We start from the raw sequence: 27,748 nt of genomic DNA, 5'->3' as shown, positions 1-27,748 counted from the left end.
TTCACTCGTGCATTGGAGATTGAATGGAGAGGATGTGGCTGTGTTCTCTCCCTGAAAAGCTCCGTAATCTGTGCTCAGTGTGCTGCAAAAATCTGTGCTCAGTGTGCTGAAAATATCTGTGCTCAGTGTGCTTTATTGTGGGGACTGGGAACCACCAGTATAATAGTAGTACAGTACAGTAGGCCATTGCTGTATCTTGCAGCTCTGTGTCACTGCAAGTATCCATTCCATATCTGTGCTGCATTTTTGTGAGCAGTATATATAGTATTGCAGTGCAGCATTTTGGTGACCCAACAGTATATAGTTGTGTACAGTAGGCCATTGCTGTATCTTGCAGCTCTGTGTCACTGCAAGTATCCATTCCATATCTGTGCAGCATTTTTGTGAACAGTATATATAGTATTACAGTGCAGCATTTTGGTGACCCAACAGTATATAGGTGTGTACAGTAGTGATGAGCGGGTTCGGTTCCTCGGAATCCAAACCCCCCCGAACTTCAGCCTTTTTACACGGATCCGAGGCAGACTCGGATCTTTCCGCCCTGCTCGGCTAACCCGAGCGCGCCCGAACGTCATCATCCCGCTGTCGGATTCTCGCAAGGCTCGTATTCTATCGCGAGACTCGGATTCTATATAAGGAGCCGCGCGTCGCCGCCATTTTCACACGTGCATTGAGATTCATAGGGAGAGGACGTGGCTGGCGTCCTCTTCATTTAGATTAGAAGAGAGAGAGTGAGAGTGAGACACTTGATTTACTGGAGCTTAGGAGTACTCAGAGAGTGCAGAGTTTACTAGTGACTGACCAGTGACCACCAGTGCAGTTTTTTTATTATATTATTATTTAATATAATCCGTTCTCTGCCTGAAAAAAAACGATACACAGTGACACAGTAACAGTATACCATATCTGTGCTCAGCCTCAGTGTGCTGCATCATCTATGTATATCTGACTGTGCTGAGTGCTCAGTGCTCACACAGCTTAATTGTGGGGGAGACTGGGGAGCAGTAGCAGGAGTACATATTATTTAACAGTGCACACTTTTGCTGCCAGAGTGCCACTGCCAGTGTGACTGACCAGTGACCACTGTCTGACCACCAGTATATTGTGATTGTCTGCCTGAAAAAGTTAAACACTCGTCGTGTGGTGTTTTTATTCTATAAACGCATTCTGCTGACAGTGTCCAGCAGGTCCGTCATTAATTATATAATATATACCTATCCGGCTGCAGTAGTGATATATATATATATTTTATATCATTATCATCCAGTCTATATTAGCAGCAGACGCAGTACGGTAGTCCACGGCTGTAGCTACCTCTGTGTCGGCAGTCGCTCGTCCATCCATAATTGTATACCACCTACCTGTGGTGTTTTTTTTCTTTCCTATCTTCTTTATACTACTAGTAGCTTACTTTAGGAGTCTGCAGTGCTGCTGACAGTGTCCAGCAGGTCCGTCATTATATAATATATACCTGTCCGGCTGCAGTAGTGATATATATATATTTTTTATATCATTATCATCCAGTCTATATTAGCAGCAGACGCAGTACGGTAGTCCACGGCTGTAGCTACCTCTGTGTCGGCAGTCGCTCGTCCATCCATAATTGTATACCACCTACCTGTGGTGTTTTTTTTTTCTATCTTCTTGATACTACTAGTAGCTTACTTTAGGAGTCTGCAGTGCTGCTGACAGTGTCCAGCAGGTCCGTCATTATATAATATATACCTGTCCGGCTGCAGTAGTGATATATATATATATATTTTTTATATCATTATCATCCAGTCTATATTAGCAGCAGACGCAGTACGGTAGTCCACGGCTGTAGCTACCTCTGTGTCGGCAGTCGCTCGTCCATCCATAATTGTATACCACCTACCTGTGGTGTTTTTTTTTTTCTATCTTCTTGATACTACTAGTAGCTTACTTTAGGAGTCTGCAGTGCTGCTGACAGTGTCCAGCAGGTCGGTCATTATATAATATATACCTGTCCGGCTGCAGTAGTGATATATATATATTTTTTATATCATTATCATCCAGTCTATATTAGCAGCAGACGCAGTACGGTAGTCCACGGCTGTAGCTACCTCTGTGTCGGCAGTCGCTCGTCCATCCATAAGTATACTAGTATCCATCCATCTCCATTGTTTACCTGAGGTGCCTTTTAGTTGTGCCTATTAAAATATGGAGAACAAAAATGTTGAGGTTCCAAAAATAGGGAAAGATCAAGATCGACTTCCACCTCGTGGTGAAGCTGCTGCCACTAGTCATGGCCGAGACGATGAAATGCCAGCAACGTCGTCTGCCAAGGCCGATGCCCAATGTCATAGTACAGAGCATGTAAAATCCAAAACACCAAATATCAGTAAAAAAAGGACTCAAAAATCTAAAATAAAATCGTCAGAGGAGAAGCGTAAACTTGCCAATATGCCATTTACCACACGGAGTGGCAAGGAACGGCTGAGGCCCTGGCCTATGTTCATGGCTAGTGGTTCAGCTTCACATGAGGATGGAAGCACTCAGCCTCTCGCTAGAAAAATGAAAAGACTCAAGCTGGCAAATGCACAGCAAAGAACTGTGCGTTCTTCGAAATCACAAATCCACAAGGAGAGTCCAATTGTGTCGTTTGCGATGCCTGTCCTTCCCAACACTGGACGTGAAGAGCATGCGCCTTCCACCATTTGCACGCCCCCTGCAAGTGCTGGAAGGAGCACCCGCAGTCCAGTTCCTGATAGTCAGATTGAAGATGTCAGTGTTGAAGTACACCAGGATGAGGAGGATATGGGTGTTGCTGGCGCTGGGGAGGAAATTGACCAGGAGGATTCTGATGGTGAGGTGGTTTGTTTAAGTCAGGCACCCGGGGAGACACCTGTTGTCCGTGGGAGGAATAGGGCCATTGACATGCCTGGTGAAAATACCAAAAAAAACAGCTCTTCGGTGTGGAAGTATTTCAGCATAAATGCGGACAACATTTGTCAAGCCGTGTGTTGCCTTTGTCAAGCTGTAATAAGTAGGGGTAAGGACGTTAACCACCTCGGAACATCCTCCCTTATACGTCACCTGCAGCGCATTCATCATAAATCAGTGACAAGTTCAAAAACTTTGGGCGACAGCGGAAGCAGTCCACTGACCAGTAAATCCCTTCCTCTTGTAACCAAGCTCACGCAAACCACCCACCAACTCCCTCAGTGTCAATTTCCTCCTTCCCCAGGAATGCCAATAGTCCTGCAGGCCATGTCACTGGCAATTCTGACGAGTCCTCTCCTGCCTGGGATTCCTCCGATGCATCCTTGCGTGTAACGCCTACTGCTGCTGGCGCTGCTGTTGTTGCTGCTGGGAGTCGATGGTCATCCCAGAGGGGAAGTCGTACTCGTAAGACCACTTTTACTACTTCCACCAAGCAATTGACTGTCCAACAGTCCTTTGCGAGGAAGATGAAATATCACAGCAGTCATCCTGCTGCAAAGCGGATAACTGAGGCCTTGGCATCCTGGGCGGTGAGAAACGTGGTTCCGGTATCCATCATTACTGCAGAGGCAACTAGAGACTTGTTGGAGGTACTGTGTCCCCGGTACCAAATACCATCTAGGTTCCATTTCTCTAGGCAGGCGATACCGAAAATGTACACAGACCTCAGAAAAAGACTCACCAGTGTCCTAAAAAATGCAGTTGTACCCAATGTCCACTTAACCACGGACATGTGGACAAGTGGAGAAGGGCAGGCTCAGGACTATATGACTGTGACAGCCCACTGGGTAGATGTATGGACTCCCGCCGCAAGAACAGCAGCGGCGGCACCAGTAGCAGCATCTCGCAAACGCCAACTCTTTCCTAGGCAGGCTACGCTTTGTATCACCGCTTTCCAGAATACGCACACAGCTAAAAACCTCTTACGGCAACTGAGGAAGATCATCGCAGAATGGCTTACCCCAATTGGACTCTCCTGTGGATTTGTGGCATCGGACAACGCCAGCAATATTGTGTGTGCATTAAATATGGGCAAATTCCAGCACGTCCCATGTTTTGCACATACCTTGAATTTGGTGGTGCAGAATTATTTAAAAAACGAGAGGGGCGTGCAAGAGATGCTGTCGGTGGCCAGAAGAATTGCGGGACACTTTCGGCGTACAGGCACCACGTACAGAAGACTGGAGCACCACCAAAAATGCCTGAACCTGCCCTGCCATCATCTGAAGCAAGAAGTGGTAACGAGGTGGAATTCAACCCTCTATATGCTTCAGAGGTTGGAGGAGCAGCAAAAGGCCATTCAAGCCTATACAACTGAGCACGATATAGGAGGTGGAATGCACCTGTCTCAAGCGCAGTGGAGAATGATTTCAACGTTGTGCAAGGTTCTGCAACCTTTTGAACTTGCCACACGTGAAGTCAGTTCAGACACTGCCAGCCTGAGTCAGGTCATTCCCCTCATCAGGCTTTTGCAGAAGAAGCTGGAGACATTGAAGGAGGAGCTAACACTGAGCGATTCCGCTAGGCATGTGGGACTTGTGGATGGAGCCCTTAATTCGCTTAACAAGGATTCACGGGTGGTCAATCTGTTGAAATCAGAGCACTACATTTTGGCCACCGTGCTCGATCCTAGATTTAAAACCTACATTGGAGCTCTCTTTCCGGCAGACACAAGTCTGCTGGGGTTCAAAGAACTGCTGGTGACAAAATTGTCAAGTCAAGCGGAACGCGACCTGTCAACATCTCCTCCTTCACATTCTCCCGCAACTGGGGGTGCGAGGAAAAGGCTCAGAATTCCGAGCCCACCCGCTGGCGGTGATGCAGGGCAGTCTGGAGCGACTGCTGATGCTGACATCTGGTCCGGACTGAAGGACCTGACAACGATTACGGACATGTCGTCTACTGTCACTGCATATGATTCTCTCCCCATTGAAAGAATGGTGGAGGATTATATGAGTGACCGCATCCAAGTAGGCACGTCAGACAGTCCGTACTTATACTGGCAGGAAAAAGAGGCAATTTGGAGGCCCTTGCACAAACTGGCTTTATTCTACCTAAGTTGCCCTCCCACAAGTGTGTACTCCGAAAGAGTGTTTAGTGCCGCCGCTCACCTTGTCAGCAATCGGCGTACGAGGTTACATCCAGAAAATGTGGAGAAGATGATGTTCATTAAAATGAATTATAATCAATTCCTCCGTGGAGACATTGACCAGCAGCAATTGCCTCCACAAAGTACACAGGGAGCTGAGATGGTGGATTCCAGTGGGGACGAATTGATAATCTGTGAGGAGGGGGATGTACACGGTGATATATCGGAGGATGATGATGAGGTGGACATCTTGCCTCTGTAGAGCCAGTTTGTGCAAGGAGAGATTAATTGCTTCTTTTTTGGTGTGGGTCCAAACCAACCCGTCATTTCAGTCACAGTCGTGTGGCAGACCCTGTCACTGAAATGATGGGTTGGTTAAAGTGTGCATGTCCTGTTTATACAACATAAGGGTGGGTGGGAGGGCCCAAGGACAATTCCATCTTGCACCTCTTTTTTCTTTAATTTTTCTTTGCGTCATGTGCTGTTTGTGGAATGTTTTTTGGAAGGGCCATCCTGCGTGACACTGCAGTGCCACTCCTAGATGGGCCAGGTGTTTGTGTCGGCCACTAGGGTCGCTTAGCTTACTCACACAGCTACCTCATTGCACCTCTTTTTTTTCTTCTTTGCGTCATGTGCTGCTGTTTGGGGAGTGTTTTTTGGAAGGGCCATCCTGCGTGACACTGCAGTGCCACTCCTAGATGGGCCAGGTGTTTGTGTCGGCCACTAGGGTCGCTTAGCTTACTCACACAGCTACCTCATTGCGCCTCTTTTTTTCTTTGCGTCATGTGCTGTTTGGGGAGTGTTTTTTGGAAGGGCCATCCTGCGTGACACTGCAGTGCCACTCCTAGATGGGCCAGGTGTTTGTGTCGGCCACTAGGGTCGCTTAGCTTACTCACACAGCTACCTCATTGCGCCTCTTTTTTTCTTTGCGTCATGTGCTGTTTGGGGAGTGTTTTTTGGAAGGGCCATCCTGCGTGACACTGCAGTGCCACTCCTAGATGGGCCAGGTGTTTGTGTCGGCCACTTGGGTCGCTTAGCTTAGCCATCCAGCGACCTCGGTGCAAATTTTAGGACTAAAAATAATATTGTGAGGTGTGAGGTGTTCAGAATAGACTGAAAATGAGTGGAAATTATGATTATTGAGGTTAATAATACTTTGGGATCAAAATGACCCCCAAATTCTATGATTTAAGCTGTTTTTTAGGGTTTTTTGAAAAAAACACCCGAATCCAAAACACACCCGAATCCGACAAAAAAAATTCGGTGAGGTTTTGCCAAAACGCGTTCGAACCCAAAACACGGCCGCGGAACCGAACCCAAAACCAAAACACAAAACCCGAAAAATTTCCGGTGCTCATCACTAGTGTACAGTAGGCCATTGCTGTATCTTGCAGCTCTGTGTCACTGCAAGTATCCATTCCATATCTGTGCTGCATTATTGTGAGCAATATATAGTAGGACAGTGCAGCATTTTGGTGACCAACAGTATATAGTTGTACAGTACATTAGGCCATTGCTGTAGTATCTTGCAGCTCTGTGTCACTGCAAGTATCCATTCCATGTCTGTGCTGCATTATTATGAGCAGTATATAGTAGGACAGTGCAGCATTTTGGTGACCAGCAGTATACATATAGTACAGTAAGGTAGGCCATTGCTGTATCTTGCAGCTCTGTGTCACTATAAGTATCCATTCCATATCTGTGCTGCATTATTGTGAGCAGTATATAAAGTATTACAGTGCAGCATTTTGGTGACCAACAGTATATAGTGTGGATGTGCACCGGAAATTTTTCGGGTTTTGTGTTTTGGTTTTGGGTTCGGTTCCGTGGCCGTGTTTTGGGTTCGAACGCGTTTTGGCAAAACCTCACCAAATTTTTTTTGTCGGATTCGGGTGTGTTTTGGATTCGGGTGTTTTTTTCAAAAAACCCTAAAAAACAGCTTAAATCATAGAATTTGGGGGTCATTTTGATCCCAAAGTATTATTAACCTCAATAACCATAATTTCCACTCATTTTCAGTCTATTCTGAACACCTCACACCTCACAATATTATTTTTAGTCCTAAAATTTGCACCGAGGTCGCTGGATGACTAAGCTCAGCGACCAAAGTGGCCGACACAAACACCTGGCCCATCTAGGAGTGGCACTGCAGTGTCACGCAGGATGGCCCTTCCAAAAAACACTCCCCAAACAGCACATGACGCAAAGAAAAAAAGAGGCGCAATGAGGTAGCTGTGTGACTAAGCTCAGCGACCCAAGTGGCCGACACAAACACCTGGCCCATCTAGGAGTGGCACTGCAGTGTCACGCAGGATGGCCCTTCCAAAAAACACTCCCCAAACAGCACATGACGCAAAGAAAAAAAGAGGCGCAATGAAGTAGCTGTGTGAGTAAGCTAAGCGACCCTAGTGGCCGACACAAACACCTGGCCCATCTAGGAGTGGCACTGCAGTGTCAGGCCGGATGGCCCTTCCAAAAAATACTCCCCAAACAGCACATGACGCAAAGAAGAAAAAAAAGAGGCGCAATGAGGTAGCTGTGTGACTAAGATAAGTGACCCTAGTGGCCGACACAAACACCTGGCCCATCTAGGAGTGGCACTGTAGTGTCACGCAGGATGGCCCTTCCAAAAAATACTCCCCAAACAGCACATGACGCAAAGAAAAAAAAAAAGAGGCGCAATGAGGTAGCTGTGTGACTAAGATAAGCGACCCTAGTGGCCGACACAAACACCTGGCCCATCTAGGAGTGGCACTGCAGTGTCACGCAGGATGGCCCTTCCAAAAAACACTCCCCAAACAGCACATGACGCAAAGAAAAATGAAAGAAAAAAGAGGTGCTAGATGGAATTGTCCTTGGGCCCTACCACCCACCCTTATGTTGTATAAACAGGACATGCACACTTTAACCAACCCATCATTTCAGTGACAGGGTCTGCCACACGACTGTGACTGAAATGACGGGTGGGTTTGGACCCCCACCAAAAAAGAAGCAATTAATCTCTCCTTGCACAAACTGGCTCTACAGAGGCAAGATGTCCACCTCATCATCATCCTCCGATTCATCACCGTGTACATCCCCCTCCTCACAGATTATCAATTCGTCCCCACTGGAATCCACCATCACAGCTCCCTGTGTACTTTGTGGAGGCAATTGCTGCAGGTGAATGTCTCCATGGAGGAATTGATTATAATTCATTTTAATGAACATCATCTTCTCATCTTCTCCACATTTTCTGGAAGTAACCTCGTACGCCGATTGCTGATAAGGTGAGCGGCGGCACTAAACACTCTTTCGGAGTACACACTTGTGGGAGGGCAACTTAGGTAGAATAAAGCCAGTTTGTGCAAGGGCCTCCAAATTGCCTCTTTTTCCTGCCAGTATACGTACGGACTGTCTGACGTGCCTACTTGGATGCGGTCATTCATATAATCCTCCACCATTCTTTCAATGGTGAGAGAATCAAATGCAGTGACAGTAGACGACATGTCCGTAATCGTTGTCAGGTCCTCAGTCCGGACCAGATGTCAGCATCAGCAGTCGCTCCAGACTGCCCTGCATCACCGCCAGCGGGTGGGCTCGGAATTCTGAGCCTTTTCCTCGCACCCCCAGTTGCGGGAGAATGTGAAGGAGGAGATGTTGACAGGTCGCGTTCCGCTTGACTTGACAATTTTCTCACCAGCAGTTCTTTGAACCCCTGCAGACTTGTGTCTGCCGGAAAGAGAGATACAACGTAGGTTTTAAATCTAGGATCGAGCACGGTGGCCAAAATGTAGTGCTCTGATTTCAACAGATTGACCACCCGTGAATCCTTGTTAAGCGAATTAAGGGCTCCATCCACAAGTCCCACATGCCTAGCGGAATCGCTCAGTGTTAGCTCCTCCTTCAATGTCTCCAGCTTCTTCTGCAAAAGCCTGATGAGGGGAATGACCTGACTCAGGTTGGCAGTGTCTGAACTGACTTCACGTGTGGCAAGTTCAAAAGGTTGCAGAACCTTGCACAACGTTGAAATCATTCTCCACTGCGCTTGAGACAGGTGCATTCCACCTCCTATATCGTGGTCAGATGTATAGGCTTGAATGGCCTTTTGCTGCTCCTCCAACCTCTGAAGCATATAGAGGGTTGAATTCCACCTCGTTACCACTTCTTGCTTCAGATGATGGCAGGGCAGGTTCAGGCGTTTTTGGTGTTGCTCCAGTCTTCTGTACGTGGTGCCTGTACGCCGAAAGTGTCCCGCAATTCTTCTGGCCACCGACAGCATCTCTTGCACGCCCCTGTCGTTTTTTAAATAATTCTGCACCACCAAATTCAAGGTATGTGCAAAACATGGGACGTGCTGGAATTTGCCCAGATTTAATGCACACACAATATTGCTGGCGTTGTCCGATGCCACAAATCCACAGGAGAGTCCAATTGGGGTAAGCCATTCTGCGATGATCTTCCTCAGTTGCCGTAAGAGGTTTTCAGCTGTGTGCGTATTCTGGAAAGCGGTGATACAAAGCGTAGCCTGCCTAGGAAAGAGTTGGCGTTTGCGAGATGCTGCTACTGGTGCCGCCGCTGCTGTTCTTGCGGCGGGAGTCCATACATCTACCCAGTGGGCTGTCACAGTCATATAGTCCTGAGCCTGCCCTGCTCCACTTGTCCACATGTCCGTGGTTAAGTGGACATTGGGTACAACTGCATTTTTTAGGACACTAGTGAGTCTTTTTCTGAGGTCTGTGTACATTTTCGGTATCGCCTGCCTAGAGAAATGGAACCTAGATGGTATTTGGTACCGGGGACACAGTACCTCCAACAAGTCTCTAGTTGCCTCTGCAGTAATGATGGATACCGGAACCACGTTTCTCACCGCCCAGGATGCCAAGGCCTCAGTTATCCGCTTTGCAGCAGGATGACTGCTGTGATATTTCATCTTCCTCGCAAAGGACTGTTGGACAGTCAATTGCTTGGTGGAATGACCATCGACTCCCAGCAGCAACAACAGCAGCGCCAGCAGCAGTAGGCGTTACACGCAAGGATGCATCGGAGGAATCCCAGGCAGGAGAGGACTCGTCAGAATTGCCAGTGACATGGCCTGCAGGACTATTGGCATTCCTGGGGAAGGAGGAAATTGACACTGAGGGAGTTGGTGGGGTGGTTTGCGTGAGCTTGGTTACAAGAGGAAGGGATTTACTGGTCAGTGAACTGCTTCCGCTGTCGCCCAAAGTTTTTGAACTTGTCACTGACTTATGATGAATGCGCTGCAGGTGACGTATAAGGGAGGATGTTCCGAGGTGGTTAACGTCCTTACCCCTACTTATTACAGCTTGACAAAGGGAACACACGGCTTGACACCTGTTGTCCGCATTTCTGGTGAAATACCTCCACACCGAAGAGCTGATTTTTTTGGTATTTTCACCTGGCATGTCAACGACCATATTCCTCCCACGGACAACAGGTGTCTCCCCGGGTGCCTGACTTAAACAAACCACCTCACCATCAGAATCCTCCTTGTCAATTTCCTCCCCAGCGCCAGCAACACCCATAACCTCCTCATCCTGGTGTACTTCAACACTGACATCTTCAATCTGACTATCAGGAACTGGACTGCGGGTGCTCCTTCCAGCACTTGCAGGGGGGCGTGCAAATGGTGGAAGGCGCATGCTCTTCACGTCCAGTGTTGGGAAGGTCAGGCATCGCAAACGACACAATTGGACTCTCCTTGTGGATTTGTGATTTCGAAGAACGTACAGTTCTTTGCTGTGCTTTTGCCAGCTTGAGTCTTTTCATTTTTCTAGCGAGAGGCTGAGTGCTTCCATCCTCATGTGAAGCTGAACCACTAGCCATGAACATAGGCCAGGGCCTCAGCCGTTCCTTGCCACTCCGTGTGGTAAATGGCATATTGGCAAGTTTACGCTTCTCCTCCGACAATTTTATTTTAGATTTTTGAGTCCTTTTTTTACTGATATTTGGTGTTTTGGATTTTACATGCTCTGTACTATGACATTGGGCATCGGCCTTGGCAGACGACGTTGCAGGCATTTCATCGTCTCGGCCATGACTAGTGGCAGCAGCTTCAGCACGAGGTGGAAGTCGATCTTGATCTTTCCCTATTTTTGGAACCTCAACATTTTTGTTCTCCATATTTTAATAGGCACAACTAAAAGGCACCTCAGGTAAACAATGGAGATGGATGGATACTAGTATACTTATGGATTGACGAGCGACTGCCGACACAGAGGTAGCTACAGCCGTGGACTACCGTACTGCGTCTGCTGCTAATATAGACTGGATGATAATGAGATATAAAATATATATATATATATCACTACTGCAGCCGGACAGGTATATATTATATAATGACGGACCTGCTGGACACTGTCAGCTCAGCACTGCAGACTCCTAAAGTAAGCTACTAGTATCAAGAAGATAGAAAAAAAAAAAAAAACACCACAGGTAGGTGGTATACAATTATGGATGGACGAGCGACTGCCGACACAGAGGTAGCTACAGCCGTGGACTACCGTACTGCGTCTGCTGCTAATATAGACTGGATGATAATGATATAAAAAATATATATATATATCACTACTGCAGCCGGACAGGTATATATTATATAATGACGGACCTGCTGGACACTGTCAGCTCAGCACTGCAGACTCCTAAAGTAAGCTACTAGTAGTATCAAGAAGATAGAAAAAAAAAAACACCACAGGTAGGTGGTATACAATTATGGATGGACGAGCGACTGCCGACACAGAGGTAGCTACAGCCGTGGACTACCGTACTGCGTCTGCTGCTAATGTAGACTGGATGATAATGAGATATAAAATATATATATATCACTACTGCAGCCGGACAGGTATATATTATATAATGACGGACCTGCTGGACACTGTCAGCTCAGCACTGCAGACTCCTAAAGTAAGCTACTAGTAGTATCAAGAAGATAGAAAAAAAAACACCACAGGTAGGTGGTATACAATTATGGATGGACGAGCGACTGCCGACACAGAGGTAGCTACAGCCGTGGACTACCGTACTGCATCTGCTGCTAATATAGACTGGATGATAATGATATAAAAAATATATATATATATATCACTACTGCAGCCGGACAGGTATATATTATATAATGACGGACCTGCTGGACACTGTCAGCTCAGCACTGCAGACTCCTAAAGTAAGCTACTAGTAGTATCAAGAAGATAGAAAAAAAAAAACACCACAGGTAGGTGGTATACAATTATGGATGGACGAGCGACTGCCGACACAGAGGTAGCTACAGCCGTGGACTACCGTACTGCGTCTGCTGCAGTGCTAATATAGACTGGATGATAATGATATAAAAAATATATATATATCACTACTGCAGCCGGACAGGTATATATTATATAATGACGGACCTGCTGGACACTGTCAGCTCAGCACTGCAGACTCCTAAAGTAAGCTACTAGTATCAAGAAGATAGAAAAAAAAAAAACACCACGGGTAGGTGGTATACAATTATGGATGGACGAGCGACTGCCGACACAGAGGTAGCTACAGCCGTGGACTACCGTACTGCGTCTGCTGCTAATATAGACTGGATGATAATGATATAAAAAATATATATATATATATATATATATATATATCACTACTGCAGCCGGACAGGTATATATTATATAATGACGGACCTGCTGGACACTGTCAGCTCAGCACTGCAGACTCCTAAAGTAAGCTACTAGTATCAAGAAGATAGAAAAAAAAAAAACACCACGGGTAGGTGGTATACAATTATGGATGGACGAGCGACTTCCGACACAGAGGTAGCTACAGCCGTGGACTACCGTACTGCGTCTGCTGCAGTGCTAATATAGACTGGATGATAATGATATAAAAAATATATATATATCACTACTGCAGCCGGACAGGTATATATTATATAATGACGGACCTGCTGGACACTGTCAGCAGAATGCGTTTATAGAATAAAAACACCACACGACGAGTGTTTAACTTTTTCAGGCAGACAATCACAATATACTGGTGGTCAGTGGTCACTGGTCAGTCACACTGGCACTGGCAGTGGCACTCTGGCAGCAAAAGTGTGCACTGTTAAAATATGTACTCCTGCTATAACTGCTCCCCAGTCTCCCCCACAATTAAGCTGTGTGAGCAGTGAGCACTCCGCACAGTCAGATATACAGTATTACATAGATGATGCAGCACACTGAGGGCACACTGAGGCTGAGCACAGATATGGTATGTGACTGTGTCACACTGTGTATCGTTTTTTTTCAGGCAGAGAACGGATTAATTAAACTGGTGGTCACTGGTCACACTATCAGCAAGTAGTACTCCTAATATGCTCCCCAAAATTAGTAAATCAAGTGTCTCTACTACTCTCTAGTCTACTCTAAACGGAGAGGACGCCAGCCACGTCCTCTCCCTATCAATCTCAATGCACGTGTGAAAATGGCGGCGACGCGCGGCTCCTTATATAGAATCCGAGTCTCGCGATAGAATCCGAGCCTCGCGAGAATCCGACAGCGGGATGATGACGTTCGGGCGCGCTCGGGTTAACCGAGCAAGGCGGGAAGATCCGAGTCTGCCTCGGACCCGTGTAAAAAGCGTGAAGTTCAGGGGGGTTCGGTTTCCGAGAAACCGAACCCGCTCATCACTATTGATTAGAACAAATAATTTCAGTGATTTTGTCATTTTCTTCCAGTAATTTGGACCAATAATACCATTGATTAGAACAAATAATTCCTGTGATATTGAGGTGTTTGTGTCACTTAGCTTAGCCATCCAGTGACCACAATGCACCTCTTTTTCTCTTTTCTTTGCATCATGTGCTGTTTGGGGCCAATTTTTTTAAGTGCCATCCTTTCTTACACTTCCGTATATGTCCAGTGGTACTGCCATTTGATATAATTCCCGACATTACTGCCATTTAATTCCAGTGATTTTGTCATTTTCTTCCAGTGATTTGGACCAATAATACCATTGATTAGAACAAATAATTCCTGTGATATTGAGGTGTTTGTGTCACTTAGCTGAGCCATCCAGCGACCACAGTGCACCTTTTTCTCTTTTTTTTGCATCATGTGCTGTTTGAGACCAATTTTTTGAAGTGTCATCCTGTCTGACACTGCAGTGCCACTCCTAGATGGGTCAGGTGTTTGTGCCGCTCTCTTGGGTCGCTTTGCTTAGTCATCCAGCGACCTCGGTGCAAATTTTAGGACTAAAAATAGTATTGTGAGGCGTGAGGTGTTCAGAATAGACTGGAAATCAGTGGAAATTGTGGTTATTGAGGTTAATAATACTATAGGATCAAAATTACCCCCACATTCTATGATTTAAGCTGTTTTTGAGTTTTTTTTTTTTAAAAACACCCGAATCCAAGACACACCTGAATCCGACAAAAAAATTTCAGGGAGGTTTTGCCAAAACGCGTCCGAATCCAAAACTCGGCCGCGGAACCGAATCCAAAACCTAAACACAAAACCCGAAAAATTTCCGGTGCACATCTCTACATAGGACCTGATTGTACGCAATTGTGGCCTTCCTTGCATCTTTTGATGCAGTTGTGTCTGAGGCCAGGGGCAGATTGGGAACTAGGTGGCCCTGTAACATTGTGTAGAAGTGCCCCGACATGAGCAGCACAGAGGTATAACATACAGTGTAGCCATGGCAGCATCACTGGTTTGCAGACCAGATTTGGGTGGGGTGTGTTCAAACTGAAATCTAAATTGCTAGGGTTAGATTGCAAGAAGGGAGGGTTAGGGTTAGACTGTGGGAAGGGAGGGTTAAGGGTAGGTAGGGTAAAGGATTAGCATACTTATCCACTGGGTGTCGGGATTCTTAGCATCGCAACGCCGGTGTCGGTCTTGTTTTAGGGTATTAAAGTACTCTTTAACCTGGCAGGCAAGCTGAAAAGCATGGAATAGTTTGTTCTCAGATAACCACAGTATTTCCAGTAGTCTATGACAAAAGTCTGGTTTATGTCAGCAGTGTTATTATCACTATGATAAATGACTTGGTCATTAGCGTAGAGCACAGCCACTTACAGAACCGTAAGAAATAGGAGCATACCTTGGGTTATCACTTTCCGAGAGCTCTTGGTGCACATTTCATAAAGGTGATACGTCAACAGGCAATGGCCCTCATTCCGAGTCGTTCGCTCGGTATATTTCATCGCATCGCAGTGAAATTCCGCTTAGTACGCATGCGCAATATTCGCACTGCGACTGCGCCAAGTAATTTAACAATGAAGATATTATTTTTACTCACGGCTTTTTCTTCGCTCCGGCGATCGTAATGTGATTGACAGGAAATGGGTGTTACTGGGCGGAAACACTGCGTTTCAGGGGCGTGTGGTTAAAAACGCTACCGTTTCCGGAAAAAACGCAGGAGTGGCCGGAGAAACGGAGGAGTGTCTGGGCGAACGCTGGGTGTGTTTATGACGTCAAACCAGGAACGACAAGCACTGAACTGATCGCAGATGCCGAGTAAGTCTGAAGCTACTCTGAAACTGCTAAGTAGTTTGTAATCGCAATATTGCGAATACATCGGTCGCAATTTTAAGAAGCTAAGATTCACTCCCAGTAGGCGGCGGCTTAGCGTGTGTAACTCTGCTAAAATCGCCTTGCGAGCGATCAACTCGGAATGAGGGCCAATGTGAGGACACTTCTAATGATTGCCTTAGTTAGGAGATCCTTGCAAGAAGAATGCTTCATCGCATGACTTTCTTAAAGATTGTTGAGTGTAATTGTCAGCCTGTAGTTTAGCATTTATAAAGTATTACAGGTTGAGTATTCCTTATCCAAAATGCTTAAGACAGAAAGTATTTTGGATATTGGATTTTTCAATATTTTGGAATAATTGCATACCATAATGAGATGGGATCCGGTCTGAAGATCGACAGTGTCTAGGTCGACAATGTTTAGGCCGACCACTATAGGTCGACAGTCACTAGGTCGACATGGATGGAAGGTCGACAGGGTTTCTAGGTCGACATGTGCTAGGTCGACAGGTCTAAAGGTCGACATGAGTTTTTCACATTTTTTTTCTTTTTTTAAATTTTTTCATACTTAACGATCCACGTGGACTACGATTGGAACGGTAAAGTGTGCCGAGCGAAGCGGTAGCGGAGTGAAGGCACCATGCCCGAAGCATGGCGAGCGAAGCGAGCCATGCGAGGGGACGCGGTGCACTAATTTGGGATCCCGGTCACTCTACGAAGAAAACGACACAAAAAAATATATATCCTCATGTCGACCTTTAGACCTGTTGACCTAGCACATGTCGACCTAGAAACCCTGTCGACCTTCCATCCATGTCGATCTAGTGACTGTCGACCTATAGTGGTCGACCTAAACATTGTCGACCTAGACACTGTCGATTTGATGAACCACACCCAATAAGATATCATGGTGATAGGACCCAAGTCTAAGCACAGAATGCATTTATGTTTCCTTTACACCTTATACACACAGCATGAAGTTCATTTTAGCCAATATTTTTAATAAGTTTGTGCATTAAACAAAGTGTGTGTTCATTCACACAATTCATTTATGCTTCATATACACCTTATAGACACAGCCTGAAGGTCATTTAACACCATATTTTTAATAACTTTGTGTATTAAACAAAGTTTGTGTACATTGAGCCATCAGAAAACAAAGGTTTCTCTATTTCACTCTCACTCAAAAAATTCTGTATTTTGGAATATTCCGTATTTCGGAATATTTGAATATCGGATACTCAACCTGTAGTATTATTATTATTATTATTATTATTATTAGTAGTAGTAGTAGTAGTAGTAGTAGTAGTAGTAGTATCTTTATGTAAAAGGTGCCACAAAGTGTCTGCAGCACCTTACAAGGGGATATACATTAAAACACAGATGATTATAGAGCGTAAATACATAACAGAGAACCAGAGTCTAAGACTAAGTACAAAGCATTATTATAACGCCACTGGGTATAACAGGGATGTATAAGACAACAAAATAACATACATCACAAGCACAAACAGGCAGGATATGCTGTAATTAAATGGATGCAATTTTCACTAAAAGTTTGGCATACGGCATACAAGACGGGGGAACAAATTCAATAAAATGAATTGCAGAAATTAGACAGAAGACAGACATGACATGAGGATTATGCCAGGGGGAGCTTACATTGGAAAAAGAAGGGGTAACAAGAAACAAAAGAATGAAATGGGACAATAAGCATGGTAGAAAAAACTGAGGTCTGCTGAATTCTTAGGTGGCTTGTGCTGAGGGTTATGTGGTACTGAGGCCTGGATGGTGCTGAAACCTGGGTGTTGCTGAGGCCTGAATGGTGCTGAGGTCTGGATGGTACTGAGGGTTATGTGGTACTGAGGACTGGATGGTGCTGAGACATGGATGGTGCTGAGGCCTGGTTGGTGCAGAGGAATGGATGGAGCTGAGGCCTGGATGGTGCTGAGATTTCTATGATGTTGAAGACTGGATTGAGGTCTGGATGGTGCTGAGGCCTGGTTGATGGTGAGTATTAATGGTGCTGAGGCCTGAATGGTGCGGAGGAATGGATGGTGCTGAGGCTTGGTTGGTGCTGAGGAATTGATGGTGATGAGTATTGATGATGCTGAGGCCTGGATTATTAGTTATTCACAGTCCCAATGGATGATGGATTTGAATCATGGTATAGGAGGACTGGCTAGGTTTTACATATTAAAAGAAAAATAATAAAGCTATAAAGCAGGCATGTCCAACCTGCGGCCCTCCAGCTATTGTGAAACTACATATCCCAGCATGCCCTGACACAGTTTTGATGTCAGAGAATGCTAAAGCTGTGTCAGGGCATGCTGGGATGTGTAGTTTGGACATACCTGATATAAAGGGTGAAAGAGAAGTAAAGGTAAATGCATGGCCGTCTTAACAGCATTGTAGGCCCTGGGCAAAGTAATGCACTGAGGCCCATACCCTCCCATTCACAAGAATAAAAAAAATTTAAAATCATAACTTACCCCTCCAACATTCCTGCGCCATCTCTTCAAATGCTTCCACACCGTGAATAGCTGTCAGCACTCTGATTGGTGGAGAGCTCCAGCATGATGACAGCCATTCACTTTCTGACTGCAGGCTGTGAGGCAGGTAGAGTAGTTTGCACTCAGAAATGTTGGATAGCTCCAGCCATCCACCAACCAGCATGTTGAAGGTCAAACACAGCCTGGCTGCAGACAGAAAGAGAATGCTGCCTGACCGCTTTCGTTATGTGTACTGTAATTCACATTCAGAGTGGATGGGCAACTTTCTCTACCTGCCTCCTAAGAATCTCCGGAGGCAGATGCCGCCCAGCCCAGCCGCCCCCTGCTCAAATGCCCCTAGAATTGTGGAGCCCTGGGCAGCTGCCCAGTGTGCCTATATGGCCCTGGGTAAATGTCAGTCAGAATAAGAAGTACATTGGAACTGATGGTACTGTTTCCTTGGGGGAGAGGTTCCTGGCATGCGCTTGATACACAAAAGACTGTGGGGGTAAGTCAGAGTTGATCGCAGCAGCAAATTTGTTACCATTTTTGCAAAACCATGTGCACTGCAGGTGTGGCTGATATAACATTTGCAGAGAGAGTTATATTTGGGTGGGTTATTTTGTTTCTGTGCAGGATAAATACTGGCTGCTTTATTTTTACACTGCAATTTAGATTTCAGTTTGAACACACCCCACCCAAATCTAACTCTCTCTACAAATGTTATATCTACCCCCCCTGCAGTGCACATAGTTTTGCCCAAATGCTAACAAATTTGCTGCTGCGATCAACTCTAAATTACCCACGGTGTGTCTCTGCTTAGTTCAGGGGTGCCTGTATTGCTTTACAATAAGATAACATCAGTAGCACAATGTGAAATACAGTAGCATTAGGTTTTTTTTTAAGTTTAGGATAATGAGTATTGAGGATATATTGTGTAGCCTATACCCTAAGTTAAAGAAGAATATATTGTAATAAGAGTTATTATATAAATATATAGAGATGTGCACCGGAAATTTTTCGGGTTTTGTGTTTTGGTTTTGGATTCGGTTCCGCGGCCATGTTTTGGATTCAGACGCATTTTGGCAAAACCTCCCTGAAAATTTTTTGTCGGATTCGGGTGTGTTTTGGATTCGGGTGTTTTTTTTTAAAAAAACCTCAAAAACAGCTTAAATCATAGAATTTGGGGGTAATTTTGATCCCATAGTATTTTTAACCTCAATAACCATCATTTCCACTAATTTCCAGTCTATTCTGAACACCTCACACCTCACAATATTATTTTTAATCCTAAAATTTGCACCAAGATCGCTGGATGACTAAGCTAAGCGACCCAAGAGGGCGACACAAACACCTGGCCCATCTAGGAGTGGCACTGCGGTGGCAGACAGGATGGCACTTCAAACAATTGGCCCCAAACAGCACATGATGCAAAGAAAAGAGAAAAAGAGGTGCACTGTGGTCGCTGGATGGCTAAGCTAAGGGGCACAAACACCTCAATATCACAGGAATTATTCGTTCTAATCAATGGTATTATTGGTCCAAATCACTGGAAGAAAATGACAAAATCACAGGAATTATTCGTTCTAATCAATGGTATTATTGGTCCAAATCACTGGAAGAAAATAACAAAATCACAGGAATTATTCGTTCTAATCAGTGGTATTATTGGTCCAAATCACTGGAAGAAAATGACAAAATCACTGGAATTAAATGGCAGTAATGTCGGGAATTATATCAAATGGCAATACCACTGGACATATACGGAAGTGTCAGACAGGATGGCACTTAAAAAATAGTCCCTAAACAGCACATGATGCAACGAAAAGAGAAAAAGAGGTGCACTGTGGTCGCTGGATGGCTAAGCTAAGCGACACAAACACCTCAATATCACAGGAATTATTCGTTCTAATCAATGGTATTACTGCTCCAAATCTCTGGAAGAAAATGATAAAATCACAGGAATTATTCGTTCTAATCAATGGTATTATTGGTCCAAATCACTGGAAGAAAATGACAAAATCACGGTAATCATTTGGCAAGATCACTGTAATTAATAATTAATTATAAATCACTGATATTAATTGGTAAAATCTCGCTTTCGCCTGCCTAGTGAAGTGGAATCTAGATGGGATTTTGTACCGGGGACACAATAACTTCATCAATTGTCTAAATCCCAATGCACTAATGGTGGAAAATGGGCGCACGTCTATCAGCGCACTGATTATACTGAGCACTGATTTTACTGATCACTGATTATACTGATCACTGATTATACTGATCTCTGATTATACTGAGCACTGATTTTACTGAGCATTGATGATACTACAGAGAACTGACACTGAGCAGCGAGAACAGCAGTGGACTATTGTACTGTAGTATACTGGTCACCACAATGCAGCACTGACACTAAGCACAGATATTAAGCACTGATCAGGATACTAGAAGTGACACAGAGCAGCAAGATACAGCAATGGCCTACTGTACTGTACTACTATATATACTGGTGGTCACCAAAATGCTGCACTGTCCTACTATATACTGCTCACAATAATGCAGCACAGAGATAGTACACTTGACACAGAGCTGCAAGATACAGCAATGGCCTACTGTACTGTACTATATGTATGTTGCTGGTCACCAAAATGCTGCACTGTCCTACTATATACTGCTCACAATAATGCAGCACAGAGATAGTATACTTGACACAGAGCTGCAAGATACAGCAATGGCCTACTGTACTGTACTATATGTATACTGCTGGTCACCAAAATGCTGCACTGTCCTACTATATACTGCTCACAATAATGCAGCACAGAGATAGTATACTAGACACAGAGCTGCTAGATACAGCACTGGCCTACTGTACTGTACTATATATGTATACTGCTGGTCACCAAAATGCTGCACTGTCCTACTATATACTGCTCACAATAATGCAGCACAGAGATAGTATACTTGACACAGAGCTGAAAGATACAGCAATGGCCTACTGTACTGTACTACTATAATTATATACTGGTGGTCCCCAGTCCCCACAATGCAGCACACTGAGCACAGATATTTGCAGCACACTGAGCATAGATATGGAGTGTTTTCAGGCAGAGAACGTAGATATTTTCAGCACACTGAGCACAGATATTTGCAGCACACTGAGCATAGATATTTGCAGCACACTGAGCACAGATACAGAGTTTTTCAGGGAGAGAATGCAGCCACGTCCCCTCCGTTCAATCTCCAATGCACGAGTGAAAATGGCGGCGACGCGCGGCTCTTTATATAGAATACGAATCTCATGAGAATCCGACTGCGGGATGATGACGTTCGGCTGCGTTCGGGTTAACCGAGCAAGGCGGGAAGATCTGAGGCTGCCTCGGAACCGTGTAAAATAGGTGAAGTTCAGGGGGGTTCGGATCTCGGAGAACCGAACCCGCTCATCTCTATAAATATAATGTGCAATACAGAGTCCTAAGGCATTATTCCAGGAGGCTTCATTGTTGGATAAGTTGTTAAGGTGCTGCATGCTAAGATAAGCTGAAGGCTGCATAAGCCTGAGGCCATATAAGAGCCCAATTTTTTTGTGATTGGTTGTTTATGACTCAGCAGTTGCTAGGTAGATTAGTGTTTTCTCAGGTATTTTTCCTATAGGATTATAGGGCTGTCCGTCAAGGGTTTAGGGGTTGGTCTTGGAATAATATATAAGCCATGGTCATGTGCCTCTGACTTCCTCTTGCCATTTTGGAATGGCCCAGGAAGGCTGAGTACTCATTACATTTATTACCCTTGTTGTTAATCCTTTTGTATGCTGTTTTCACTGTGCGCTGTGCTTGCCCCCCCTCTCCCCCCTCCCCCTTCCCACCGGCTTTAGCCTTATTTCATTACCCTGTGCTCCCATTCCCCACGCTGCTAGACAGGCGGGTCTGCTCTCCTCCCCCCCCTTCCCCTCCCCCCTTGCCTCTTCGCGGGGTTCTCGAGCTTCCGGGGCTCTTGTTCCCGGAGCTCATCCTCCCCATGTCCCTGTCCCGGCGCCTGGTGTGGCACGGCGGGGCGGACCGATGCGGCCCGCGCTTCTCCCCCTGCTCTAGTCCGGCCGGGGGGTGCGGTGCGCATGCCGCATCGGTCAGGAGCGGTGTGCGGCCGCGGTCGCGGGGGTCACCCCCGGCGGCCGTGGGGGCTGCGGGCGGCGCAGTTATTTCGACCCGGCTTCTCCGGGCGCTTCCCCGTCCTCCTCCCCATCGCGTCCCGGCTAGATGCTTCGGCGCCCACTTGGTGCCTGCGGCCCGGGGCGGACGGCGGGAGTATGGGGGGCGGGTCCTGGGGGCCGGGGTAGTCCGGGGCTGCAGCTGTTCCAGCGTGTCCCCGGCTTCTGCTACGCTGGTGCTGTCCGGGCACCCCCCCATTGTGGGGGGGGCTGGGGTTTTTATGATTTTAATTTCATTTTAATTGTAATTTTTTTTGGGGGGGGGGTCCCTCACTGGGGTGTGGGACGGTCTGATGGCCGTGGCGCCCTAGGTTTTTGGGCGGGTTCGGCTGTGTTGCTGCAGGTGCGGAGGGCAGCTCCCTTGCCGGGCCGGGCCCTGGGCTCGTCGGGGTTTTTACTGCGTGTTGCCCCCCCCCCCATTTCTCAGGTCGGGCTGTTCTGTCCTTCTCCCTCCCCGTTTCCCGGCTTACAGGGGCCCCTGCATGTACAGGTTTGTACGGTGCGGGTGGTGGCGGCGCAGCGTCTCCGGCGGCATCGTTCCACCGCCTGGCCCCCTCCCACTGTTCCTCCTATGTTTTTTCCTGGGTGCGGGTTATCCCCTCCCCTCCCATGGCTTTCATCCTACACCATTGGGGACGCCCCGTGGGTCATGGCTGCCCTTCTGCCACTATTTCCTCCCTGCCGTGCGGTGGGCCCTGTCGCCCCGGCCCGCTGTCCCGCCTCCCTCCGGTTTGCGGCGTGTGACTTGCCCCCCCTCCCGCCTGTGCCTCCTGTTGCGTGGTCGAAGCACGGGCGCTTCCTGCGCTTGTTGTCCCCTCTGTTTTGTCTGCGCAGGTGTCAACGGGTCCCTGGGTGTCAGGGTTTCGGCACGGAGGAACCGGAGGCTGAGGAGGGATGCGGCTGCAGCGGCAGCGGAAGACGCACCGCCACGGTCGGTGGCGGTGGAGGCGGCTGATAGTGTTCCAGGTCCTTCAGACATCGGTGAGCATGCTGTTGTTTTTCCTTATTGTTTCAGTATTCCTTTTAACCTCTGTAGTGTTCCTCTGGTTCTCCTTGGCGCCCGCGTTGGTGGGCTAGGCTCATTGTGCGGCGCGTGGCGTTAGGCGTCTCGGAATGGGAAGGCGCCGACGGCTACGGTCCCCTCCGCCCCCCCTGCGGTTCGCGGAGAGGGCAGGCGGGGGCGGGCATTGGGGTGGTGGCTTTCCATACTTTCATCTGTGGTTACGGTTTTTGGATTTTGCGGCTGGTTGCACCGCGTCACGACCTGCCTAATATCCTCGCATGGTGCAGTATTTGTATCAGCGCACGCGATTTCAATCCGAGGTTTGCGCTTGGGGTGATTACGACGTGAAGTCCATCGTGTTCGGGGGGTAACATAATTTTCTTGGGGTGGTGTTTGGAGGTCACCCGGCATGCCGGACCGCAGAGTGGGGTCCCAGACCGTTGGCCCCTCGCAGTTGGCGTTTCTGTTTTGCGCTCCTTGGTAGGGGGGGGGTTCTCTTATGGCAGGGGCTAGTACACCATAGGTCCGCTCCTGTTTTTCGTCACTCCTGCAAATTTGGGAGGCCTGTCTCCCGTCCAGTGACGGTGCCCCAGCCACGAGCGGGTGTTGTAAGTCCGCTCCCGCTTTCCCGCATTAGGTCCGGCGGATGGTGGTCGCAAAACCGGCTTGGGGCTCGTGTGGGGCCCTATACCGTTTTTTCCTCTCTTCCCGGCTTGTGCTTCTTCCCTGTGGGGTTGGTGCCAGGGAACCCGGGCTAGTGCCGCCTTAGCCTACATTTGTCGTATCTTCATGGGGTTTTTCTTTTCATGCTCCATTTCCGATACCTCGCGCGGGGTGAGATTAGTCTTTAGGGACTCTGCGTTTTGTTTCGTGAATATGGGCCGGGTACCTCCTTTTTGGTTAACTTATACGTTGTAAAAAGAAAGATAACCCAGCGCAAGCTGATAATATTTAGATATCTGCAGCCTCTAATAGTGGGTGTGCTCGTCCCACTAAAAAGAAAAAGAAATCTAAAAAGTTCCCTTTCCCAACAATTGGGAAAAAGAAAGTTGAGGCGCTGATATGAAAATATTATAACAAACAAACCATACGACAGTGTATAAGTAATAATTTATTTAAGCTATAAAACCATTAATATATATAGAGTACCGGCCGGTAAATATAAACAAATTAATACAATTCTTAAAATAAAACAATTTAAAACAAGTGCATTCCTGTATCTGAAAGGCTACACTCCAAGATATCCTTTGAAAAAAACATGTATCAAAATGCTCACAAAAAGTATATGTATATATATATGTATGTATAATGTCCAACTTCGGAATTAAAGATACACTTCCCGTCCGCTGGTGGCAATTCCTTTTTATGCGGACATATCTGGAAGTCCGTGGAGTATTTTATAATACAAGGTTGGTATATGTGATACTCAGGGTGGAATATTGATTTACTCAGAGTCTTGTATTGTGGAGCAGTCACTTAATGGTTATAACCCAGAGTGTGCACGCTATAAGCAGTCTCTGTATTACTATACAGCAAGAGGGGCACTCTTATCCTTCGTGCAGGTATTGATAGACTGAGTGATGGGGAAAATTAGACGGCAAGGATTTTTATTATTAACACGAGGTGTTTATCATGTGCTCACCTCGTCCTCCACACTGGTCAGACTGCCGCTTCCAAATTGGGCTGCCAGCGTTATTGCAACCGCTCGTCTTTCCCACCTCTATTATACGGGTATCTCCCTCTGCGACGCGACGTTAGACACTGTGCTGCACCCGGGCTCGCCGGCAGATGTTACTTCTCGTGCCGCCCGCCTCCACACCAGGTCATCAATGCTGCTGGGACACTTGTCTCTCCTGCAGCCGTCTCCTCGTCAATGTCTGCTTGCCTGCACTGTCCGGCTCCACGCTGCCGTTTGGCAGCCGTTGTTCTCCGTCTCACTCCTCCTCAGGTATCCTCAATTGCAGAGCAAAATGACCAGTAAATGGCAATACCGGCTAGAGGTACACTCATCAGGATGTTTACGCGTTTCTCTGCCTTTAAAACACTCGGCAGCTTCTTCAGAACAGAATGAATACACTGTCGTATGGTTTGTTTGTTATAATATTTTCATATCAACTTATACGTTGGGTCGTGTTTCCGCCGCTTCCCCTGCAACCCTATCACCTTAAATTTTTCGGGCCTCGATTAGGGTCCTGTTTTATGCTGACAGGTTGGTGCCCCTGGGTTTTTTCTGTCTCATGTGCCTTTTTTGAGAAATCCTGCAATTTCTTGCGTTGGCGCGTACTGTCCGGATCCTGCCCCCTCGGTGTTTCTCGTTACAGGGACTATTTTCTCTTCATTGGTCTGGGAAGCATTTTGGTTTGCAGCTATCCTTCTGTAGGTTGCCAGGTCTTTGTTCAGGGTCCTGGGGGATCCCGTTGCCCCGGTACGCGGCTAGGGCCCTACCGGTTGCCTGAGGTTTCAGGGGTTGGTGCTGGGCACAATTGCGGGTTGCTGTCGCCTTCCCACTGACAAGGTACCGACACTTTTGGGGTTTTATTAACGACTGCTGGGGGTAACGCGAAGTTTGGTTTAAGCGGGTGCAGTTGTTGTTAGCTCCTCCCCTTTGGCGAGCAGGTTTATCCCCATGGGTGGCATAGTTTTCAAGAATCCTAGGGGCCCCTGCGGGGTCGACCAGGTAGCGTACCGCAGTTTCCCTTCCCGCGGGATCAGGGATGTTTGGGTGGATTTGGTCTTCATTCCTATAGTTTTTTTTACGGGGAGGTTCTTGGGGCCTCCTCCTCCTTGTTCCCTACGGTCCCCCCAGGCTTTGCGGCTGTTGCGACATCTGCTTGGCTGCTGGCGGTGCAGTTTTACCATCCCGCTCCGGAGTCGGAATGGGTTGGCGGATGCTTTGTCTCTTTGCAGTTTGATGAGTGCCGTGAGTGGGTTCCGGGGGTGGCGTCATAAGGTTTTTTTATGCCCGTCTTCTGTCGGGCGGATTGCCCAGGCGGGTTGGCTACTCGGACTAGGCACGCATTGGCTCCTTCCTCGTTTGGGGCGTCAGCTGCGTCCGGGTGTTTTTTCAGTAGGTTTGGCTACAGCGGGTGGGTCCCTGGTGGACGGTTTGATGGTTTTCGTGTTCGAGCGTTATCTGGGAGGTAGGTCCTAGGCTGCCCGGTATCCTGCCCTTGCGGGCATTTTCCTTCCGTTCTGGGCTGCGCGAGCTGGTGGACCCCGACTGGTCTTTCGCCCCCTTTCATGAGCACTTACGGGTTGGGCTAGGGTGCGCCCCGCGCCTGCGGATACACGTAGGCCTGCTACATGGCAACTTTTGGCGTAATGGCTGGGTGTGCTGCCTCCTGTCGCCGAGTCGGTGTTGGTGGTGGCCCCTGTTTTAGATTAGCCTTTGCTTTAGCTTTCTTCTGGGTTTGGTGGGTAAGCGAGTAGTAGCGAGCAGCAGGCATTTTCGGGATTCTTGGGCCTTTTCTGTAACGCGGGTTGCAGGGTGGTCGGTTGCTCTGCAGGATGGTGTGATCCAAATCGGATCAATCAGCTGGGGGTCGCTGGGTGTCCTTGGAGGCCCAGGACGTGGTGGGTGTCTGCCCACTGCACCTGGCGCATGAGTATAGATGGGCCTCTGGGGGGCGACCAGTTGCTGATACAGGTGCTCGCTGGTCCTCTCACTAATGTACAGTGTGGCTGATGTGTTTGGGTTCGGTACCCATTCCTTGCGGAATGGGGCGACTGACCATGCGGCAGCCACAGGGTCCGCCACGGCAGTGTGCAGGAGCGGGGTCGTTGGGGGTATACTTTTTAGGTCCTATTCCTTGCGTATTGGGGTGGCTACCATGCGGCAGCCACAGGGTCCGCCACGGCTGCTGTTCAGGAGCTGGCCCATTGGCGGTGTACTTCTTAGGTCCTATTCCTTGCGGATGGGGGAGGCTGCCATGCGGCAGCCACAGGGGCCTCCACAGCAGCTATTCAGGAGCTGGGCCGTTGGAGATATACTTCTTAGGGCCTATTCCTTGCGGATTGGGGTGGCTACCTTGCGGCAGCCACGGGGTCCTCCTCGGCAGCTGTTCAGGAGCAGGGCCGTTGGGGGTATGCTTCTTATAGGTCCTATTCCTTGCGGACTGGGGCGGCTGACCACGCGGCAGCCACAGGGTCCTCCACGGCAGCGGTTCAGGAGTGGGGCCGTTGGGGGTATGCTTCTTGCAGGTCCTATTCCTTGCGGATTGGGGAGGCTACCATGCGGCAGCCACAGGGTCCCCCTCGGCAGTTGTTCCAGTGCTGGGCCGGTGGAGGTATACTTCTTAGGTCCTGTTCCTTGCGGATTGGGGAGGCTGCCATGCGGCAGCCACAGGGTCCTCCACGGCGGCTGTTCAGGAGCTGGGGCGTTGGAGGTTTACTCCTTATAGGTCCTATTCCTTGCGGATTGGGGTGGCTGCCGTGCGGCAGTCACAGGGTCCTCCACGACAGCGGTTCAGGAGCTGGGGCGTTGGGGGTATACTTCTTAGGTCCTATTCCT

Source organism: Pseudophryne corroboree, chromosome 6 (genome assembly GCF_028390025.1).
Source record: "Pseudophryne corroboree isolate aPseCor3 chromosome 6, aPseCor3.hap2, whole genome shotgun sequence".
NCBI classification, from domain to species: domain Eukaryota; kingdom Metazoa; phylum Chordata; class Amphibia; order Anura; family Myobatrachidae; genus Pseudophryne; species Pseudophryne corroboree.
The sequence above is the reverse complement of the archived record's forward strand: the minus strand, read 5'-3'. Positions refer to the sequence as shown.